This window comes from Terrapene carolina, unplaced genomic scaffold, assembly GCF_002925995.2.
Source record: "Terrapene carolina triunguis isolate 2854851 unplaced genomic scaffold, T_m_triunguis-2.0 Scaffold35384, whole genome shotgun sequence".
NCBI classification, from domain to species: Eukaryota; Metazoa; Chordata; order Testudines; family Emydidae; genus Terrapene; species Terrapene triunguis.
This window is the reverse complement of record NW_020699735.1, coordinates 1-8,985: the sequence shown is the minus strand read 5'-3', so window position 1 is coordinate 8,985 and position 8,985 is coordinate 1. Positions and strand designations below refer to the sequence as shown.

The 8,985-nt window shown below is 40.3% G+C and overlaps 1 pseudogene; it reads right to left on the bottom strand.

The window, feature by feature from the left end:
* Positions 1-5,732: 5,732 nt before the first annotated feature.
* Positions 5,733-7,557, bottom strand: LOC113405392 (annotated as a pseudogene).
* Between the last annotated feature and the right edge of the window lie 1,428 nt (positions 7,558-8,985).

Genomic DNA, 8,985 nt, shown 5'->3' with positions numbered 1-8,985 from the left:
CTCACTGACCAAGCCAGTGCAGAATCAGGGACTTGTAGCTTCTTGAGAGGCCCTGCCTCCTTGCACAAATCAGAGATCAGATACAAGGGAGGAAGGAGTTCAGGGACTCAAGTGATTTTTTTTTAATTGCCTTATGATATTTAATGAAATGTCTAAGTCCTTCATGCTTTATAGTGGTGTCATACTCAAGCAGTAATCAGCTCATTAGATTTAAGTTAAAGCTTTTCTATTCTACCTAGGAAGGCAATCATGAAACCGGACTGAGAATCTCAAGGTACACTCCAAAGGAGAATTTCAATTTACCTCTTTAAATGAAAAGGAGCATCACTGACAGGATGCAGGCTGGGTGAGATCATACCAGAGAGACTTTGACCAATGATATTTCAGGTTTAAAGTTTCCTCTCTGGGGCCTATCATGTTCCATTGAAATAAATGAGAAATGTAGGTGCTCAGTGTGATGGATTTGGAGCTGCTCTATAATTGGCTGAGCAAAGTGAGGCCTAGCACTCCTCTCAATTTTATTTCTCCATCTGCCACTGAAAGGAAGTACAAGGAGACCCAAACCCAGTCAGGTCGGCGGGGATAAGTGCAGCTGATCCACAGATACTGTAACCCAGGACCGTGTCTAAGCGAGCATTACAGGATTCCACCCTGGAAAAGGTAAGGACATGAGGGCTATTACCTGTGGGGGTGCACTCAGAGACCAGAGAAGGGATCTGAGGTGCAGCCAGCCCTGTAACTGTGACACTCAGTGCCTCTGAAAGTCAGGACATTTATTTAGCTGCCTAAATATGGATTTAGGTGCCTAGCTTCAGGCACCTGCTTTTGAAGATCTGGGCCAATAATTCTCAGTTCGTTTATAAAACAAGGGTTTTCGAAAGAACTCAGAGCCATTTCTGTGCCAAGCAATGACAGATTTTATCCCAGTCTGAATACAACTAGTTAGTATTAAGGAATTTAACAGGTAGTGCCCACCAAATTTGAACTGTGATTATAAAGCGATTATAAAAGAAACTACTTTCCCCCTCCCTCCCTCCCCATAGTACCAGGTAATGCACAGTTTTTGGGCGCATTGCTAAAAAAAAATTGTCCTCATTTTAATCAGTGTCCAGGGTTACTACATGAACACAAGAATAGCCAAATTATTTCCTTTTAAGAGTGGAGGGGTATGTGGGGGGGAGAGGGGATGAAGTGCTGATTCTCCTTTATTTGCAAGTCATTTTGTTTATAACAAGTTAAACAAGTTAAGAAAAAGCACAGCAGGACACATACTTTTTTAGTCTGTAGAGTAAAGGATAAGATATAGTAGAAGAGCATCAGCACCTCTGAGTTTATTTCATCATAAATGTTTTTTCATAGTTTTCTGAAACATAGAACCTCCCTATGTGTTCCTGAGTGAAATAGAGCATGCCGGTCTATTTAGATTATTTTGCTAAATAATCAGTCTGTTCTGCTTTCCACTTGCTGTTATCAGAAGAGGAGAGCCTTTAAAAGCGGCAGTTAAGCTGCATGGTCACAGCTGTGTGCAAAAGAAGAGAACGAGGGCATATAGAGACTTACTTATCTCTTATGGGAGAAAATTCAGACAATGCTGGTTCTTGGAGAACAGACCTTCCAAATGCACAGAGATTAATGTGGCAGGCAGTTAGATGGGGAAGAAAGTACAGCTTGAGATGCCCCCATTTGTTTTCAGATTTCAACATGGAAGACTTATGCACATGTCCCAAGGGAGAACCACTGCTTTATGTTAACTGGGGTTCTTTCAGCATCTGAGCAAGGAAAGGAAGGGAAGATGTACGTATCCCTCCATAAGAGCTATTTTTAAAGAATGACCAATTCATCCATTTGTGATCTACTTGGGGGGAATGCAAGACAGGACTCCTGGCTTGCATTCCAATTGTTGAATTCTAGAAAAGTTACTTAATCTCTGTGGTTCAATTCCTTATCAGTAAAATAGGTTTAATACTCATCTCTCTCTCCAAGCTGTTGTGAGACTCTTTGTTAAAAAACAAACTAACTTTGAAATCTTTGGATGGAAGGTGATAAGTGTTAATATTGTAACAAATATTTGAACTGCCACACTTATAGTCAGGGCCGGCTCCAGCTTTTCTGCTGCCCCAAGCGGGGGAAAAAAAAAAAAAAAAAAAAGAGCGGCGGCACTTCGGCGGCAGCTCAATCGCACCACTTCTTCTGCGGCAGTTCAGCGGCGGGTCCTCCCTCTCTTCCTCTTCAGCGGCAATTCGGCAGCAGCTCAAAGAGGAAGTGAGGGAATCAGGGACCACAGAAGACCCGCACGTGCTGCCCCAATACCGGATGGAGTGCCGCCCCTTTGAATTGGCCGCCCCAAGCACTTGCTTCCTACGCTGATGCCTGGAGCCGGCCCTGCTTATAGTTAACTTATATGTTTCAAAATAGAGAGGGTGAAGAGACCTGAAGAAATAGCTGGCAGTATCATGCACTGAAATGAGGTACTTACGGAGTAAGCTAACTTGAAAGGTACTTATGGAGCTGGGAGATAGCCCTGGAAAAAGCCAGCTGCATACATGAGGCATTCATTGCCTATGGACTGACTCCCATAGCCTGCTCTGATCTCCAGAATCCCCCACCCTGTTGATTGTATGGTGTCATTGTAAAAGCCATAGGCATCTCCATTCCTGTCCAAGGAGGCATATCTTTGACCTGGATTGCTTTCTCAGTTTTCATCCAATATACTGTTGCATAGCGGATTTCTGCAAACGAAAACCAAGGAGGAGAAAGTTAGAATGTTGTATTATATATCTCCAGCAATAAGAAGTGTGGGGACCTCATTCCACTGAGATACTCTATCCCTTGTGGAGAACTAGATGGGTCAGACAATTGGTAGTGAAGTTTATGCAGCCAACCAATTCTAGGTCACTAGTATCAATCTATAATTAATTACCTAGAATAATTATCATCAGATGCCTGTTTGCTGACTTAAGTAACAGACAACTGGACAGACTGGTTGGTTCACCATATCTGACACCTCTGTTCACAATCTTAAAGGGGGAAAAAATTGAAAAGCTACAAAAAACAGACTACCTACTCAGGCCTAGAGATGGCCCCTGAGGAACAGAGCTAGGGTCAGGCTCATTGGCAGGGCAGAGACAGGGAGAAACATGTATAGCCACTTCCTGTCTCATATTTGACCTGTGGACATCCTCAGTTTCCAGGATTGAAATTCTGGCACATTTCAAAATAATTATACTGACTTTTTTTTAATCAAAAGCTCCACCCAGTACTCGCTCAATTAAAGTGAACACATTTTACACTACAGCAAACTCTCCTACCGCCTTTCCAAAGATAGAAACATACTACATGAGCTGCACAAACTGTGACTGTATTAAGACTAACCCTCTAAAAAGCTAGCGACCATGTGCACAGTGCTATATCACTTGCAGGAAACTATGTTCACAATCTTTTCAACCACGGTTGAGTCCTGATATAGAAAAAAAGATGCTCCTATACCTGACCCAGAAGAAATCCTACAAAGAGAGATATTGAAAACAATTTACAGAGTGCCATGGGCATCATCAACTTTGATTTCCAGTTGAGATTCAGAAGATTGCAAAGGTTTTTTCCAATAGTTCTCCTGTATAACTAATAGTGAAGGAGCCACTTGATAGCTGCTTTGCACCTCAAATCCAGGTAGGTAAACCCAAGCTATTATGACACTGGCTCCCTAGAACTTGAGATTTCATCTTGCTTTTCTATATAATCATGAAAAAACACAAGCTTATTTCCTTTAGCATTTTGAAAATCACATTAATTAAAACAGCAATCTTGCTAAAACAGCAATGCACTTAAGTTAGACTGATGGTCTCAAATTTCAACACCATGTTCCCTCTTGTCTTGTATACAAATACATGGATGTTTCTTGAAACAATTTCTTCAAGTCACAAGACTGAAAGGAGGAGGATTGTTACATCCAGTTTCCCACAAAACGTATATAATCAACGCACTTTCCCACTGATGAAGATGTGCCCACAGCAATCCATGTATTAGTCACCTACAGACTGGGCCATTCTAAATCGCTGGATCAGCGGCTGAAGGTGAAGGCAGCACAGAAACTCAACTGTACAGAATACAGGAAAAGACACCAAGAGCACATCACAATGTTGTTCCATGACCTGTCTCTATTCACTTACTCTACCAACTCAAAATGCTGGTCTTCAACTGGCATTTTCAAGAAGTGCTCAGAGTTAGCCTAACTCTGCTCTGTAGGAAGTCAATGGCAAAAGACCAATACTGAATACTTTTGAAAATCCCAACCTTCATCTTTCAGCCCTCAATGACATGGGACCTGATAACATCAGGTCTCCATTCACAACCCATCAAGATACCTGCATAGTACCGCAAACACCAAAAGTTCAAAAATGAGGTTGTCTCATAAATTGTAAGTTGTTTTTTTTTAATTTTAATGATTACTGAGCTGTCTTCTGACTTTAACTTCCCCTGTCCGCCTCCAATGTGTGTGTCAATTCACATTGCCAATTTACAGTGAGAAATACAATTTTGGCCATCACAAGTAATTTTATGTCCCAGCCCCCACATTAACATTGCACTCCCAACCCCAAAACAACTTATTTTGTGACAAATCCCCAGTCCTCACACTTATCCCAGTTACATATCAACTCCACACACCCAGCCACACAACAATTCTGCACACCTCTTGCATCGCAAACCCATATGTGCCCCTTACTCCCAGCACACCTCTGCTCCTCCTGTGTAGGTTCTTCATCCCAATCTAGACCTAGTTGGAGGAAAAGCTCCAGGGAGAGAGAGAGAGATGCACACGCGTGCACACGCACACACCTGGGAGGAGGGGCAGCTCCAGTGGATCTTCACAAACACCCCTCTTGCAGGCCTTGGGAGAGGGCAACTCCAAGAGGGCTGTCTTCTCCTCCATCCCAGGCCTGGTATGGCAGCATTATAGAAGAGGAAAGGGGGGGATAGAGGAGCAGAGAGAAGACTGACCCATTTTTCACAAGAAGGGAGGGAGCAGGAACACCCTGAGCTGCTGGGCAATTTTTGTTCTCTCCTCCCCTTCCTCTCTTGAGAAAATAGTACTGGCTGCTCTCTTTCCCTCCTCCAAAACCTTCTTGGCTCCTGAGTAGAGAAGAAATGTTCTGCAAGTCTCCTACCGCAGTTGTGATTGAGTGACTGTACAAACAAACAAACTCCCCAGGAGGTGAGGACATGGGGGAAGGCAACCTATCAGAGGGGGTTTTCTCCAGACAGCCTGAAAAAAATCACTTGAAGGATGAGCCTCTCACCTCATGGGTAAGACTGGCTCCAGCAAGGGTCAAATTTGTGTTAGTTATGATACATATGTGAGAGTGGGCAACACTGCCCGCATTCCTCTAGGACAGTGTTTCCCAAACTTTTTTGGCCACGGAACACTTTTTAGCCTATTACGGAACACTTATAATATTATTTTGTAGTCTTTTTTGGTTTTCAAATAAAAAATTGCATTATTTATGCTCAAATATATTTTATTTTATAAAACAAAGCAAAAAGACAAATTTAAAATAACGAACTAACAATTTCTAACTGGAAAGCGCGTATAAAGTAGTACAAAAATCAAGTGCAAGAGACTAAATTGAAAACAGTGTTCTACTTTAAAAAAATGTTTTTATAGATACACAAACACCAAACAAATTAGATTTTTACTAGGAAAATCTATTTTTATAAACAGAAATACAAATTTGGATTTAATGGGATTGATGTTTCTGCGTTTTCCTATCACAAATTGAAAGTTGAATCCTCATGTCAGGCGCAGCATCAAGTCTATTCCTATATTTGGTTTTTGTTGCAGTATAATATGAAAATCCGTCTCACACAAATAAGTTGTAGCAAAAGGAAGGAGCACTCGAACTGCACGTTTAGCCACATTAGGGTACTCTTCTATTAGGCTGCTCCAAAAATTATTCAGCGGAAAATCCTTAAACTTTTGTTTCAAATCAGAGTCAGAAATTAAGTCAATTAGGCTTTCATAATCGTGCACAGTAAAGCCGACTGATTTGGCTGTAATTACAAACGGATTTCATACCCAAGCATTATCATCAGTAGTTGTAGGAAAATATTCTAATAAAGAGGCCTGCAAGTCACGTAAGTGCTGTAAAATGGTGCTGGAAACTTCTTCATGGACTGTAGAATTTATTTCAGTCAGAAATTCATGTACTGTAGGGAAGCAGTCGAAGTTCTTCTGTTCTACTGAAGATGCCCAGAATTCCAGTTTCTTTTTTAACGATGAAATTTTATCCATTGTAGTAAAAATGGTCACATTCTTTCCTTGCAGCGACAGATTAATTTCATTTAATTTTGCAAAAATATCTGCAAGATTCGCAAGTCTCATTAGCCACGAGGAATTTGTCAGACAGTCCTTAAATTTTCGTCCTGAATTATCTGAAGTGAAGAATACCAGTAGTTCACTACGAAGCTCAAAAAGCCTCACAAGCACTTTTCCTCTGGATAGCCACCTCACTTCCGTATGTAAAAGAAGCGTTTTGTGCTGACTACCTATTTCCTCACACAAAAGTTTAAATAACCTGGATTGAAGTGGTCGAGATTTGACAAAATTGATAATTTGTACTGCTTCATCGAGCACAATTTTCAAATATGCTGGTATTTTTTTAACTGCAAGTGCTTGTCTGTGTAGAACACAATGGCTCTTAGTGCTTTCTGGTGCCACACTTTATGATTCGCGTTACAGCTCCCTTCATCTTCCCAATCATTGCCCAAGCACCGTCAGTACATACATCAATACATTTTCCCCAACTAATTTCATGCTTTCTGATAAAATTGTTGATGCAGTTGAATATTTCTTCTCCAGTCGTGTTGCTTTGCAGAGATTCACATAAGAGCAGGTCTTCTTCAATAATATTATTAAATCTATATCAGAAAAATACTAGTAGCACAGCAAGTCCTGAAACGTCAGTGGACTCATCTAGCTGCAATGAATACTCATGGCAAATTTTCAGTTGGCAAACTAGCTCTTTTTCTGTGTCATCGGCAAGATCTTTAATATGGCGTGTAACAGTATTATTTGACAACTATATAGCATCAATTTTTTTACCAGACTGCTCGCTCAACATGCACGTTACAATTATCTTTTGCCAAGGCTTGATAAGTGTTTCTCCAATAGTGTGAGCTTCTCCAGCAAGCGCTATATGGTAACTTACTCGATAAGATGCCTCTGTTGCACTTTCGTTGTCTGTTTTAGCAATTTTAATCATCAAAAGTTTACAATTTCCAAGTGAGTCACGCTGCCTCTTGAAAAAAAGTATATCTTTGTCTTTGTATTCAGCATGCTTGGTTTCCAAATGCCTACGAAGTTTAGCAGGAGCCAATGAACTGTTTGCTAGTATTTTGTTGCACACACCGCACTGCGCATCAGGAACATCTTTATTTCCAACACACGTAAAACCGAAACACAAATAACTTTCAACATACTTTCGTTTTGGCCTTTTAACACCTTCTTCTTGTTTTTTGATATACTTCGGTGGAAATTCTTTCACCTTGGATAACTCACTAGTACTAACAGATTTTTCAGCAACAAAAGACTACGATTGTTCATCCTCACTTTGAAGTGTCACAATATTTTGCTCGTTTATTTCGGCCACAGTTGGAGTACCAGAAGAACTTGCTTTTCGTTTCAACGTTCCTTATTTTAGCCACTAATCCATGGTGATTAGGTTTAGTAACAATATTTAGAAATACTGATTTTTGTCAAATTTTTTGGTCACAAATATTTATATTGTTTCGAGCGAAGCTAGTTTAGTTGTGCTTATTGCACACACGGTAAAGACCCACAGGTTTGAACGTGTTGAGTGAATATGTTATATTCAACATGGCGTAAAGAGAATGGTGTGTGCATACCGCTGCAGTTCGCGCAGCCTCGAGCAGAAGGGGTACGACGTCACTAACTGAAACGTGCCCGAAAGGGGTAGACGTCAACATACTTGCATGCCGCGTTCTCTTTACGCCATGATATTCAATACGAGATCTATCAATAACCGGAAAAAGAGTTTTATGTTAATTATAGTAATTCAAAAAGAGTTGTAAACTACGCTTCAAATATGCCAAATTTAAAATCAAAAAAAATTTAAAGACCTTTTTTAAAAAAATTACGATTCTTTCACGGAACACCTATTCACATCATGCGGAACACCAGTGTTCCGCAGAACACAGTTTGGGAAACACTGCTCTAGGATAATACAGCTAATGGTGCCAAGGACAAAACTTGCAAGAGCTAGAGACAAGGCATTTTTGATCAAAAGCTACTGACCATGGAACTTTATGCTAGAAGAGCTAAGACGAAGCCCAAGGCTGAATTTTCAGAACAAAATACACAACTCACCTTTGTGCAAAAGGTTTCCTGCAAGAACTGAAGACAAGGAAAAACAGACGAGAGAAAAATAAGAAACACACTAAGGAAACCTGCCAAGCAGAGAGCTGAATGCAGCATGGACAACCCTGAGAATCTCACCATATTTAGCATTCATACTATGACGACTGGCACCGTAAAAATAACTAAGATATGAGTATCAGCACAATATCTAATGCTTTGCAAAGGCAGTAGGTAATGGCATTCATGATTGGATACCTAGCTCGATTTCAAATAAATTGCACCCATTTTGCTCAGTGCCCTAAAATATCCTGTTAAGAAGTTATTTTTTTCCATCATAAGCTATGAAGTTTTTCAATTAAAAAAAACTATTTTCTGAGTTGCTAAGCTCTTGCTCAAGCACTTCTGACACTGTGATAACTCAGTTGCTTTAAGGCCGTTTTCATTCTTTTTACTTAAGCGTTTATTACTTTAAAAGGTTGTAACTTTATAGTCAGAAACACTTTATTGGCTAGTCTAGTGTTCAGTGAGGCAGAGCAGTAACTGTTTCTCATCATGTCAGTGTTCATAATGCTCAGCTACATAAGAGGTACAGCTCTCTTGAATCAAAATTTAAA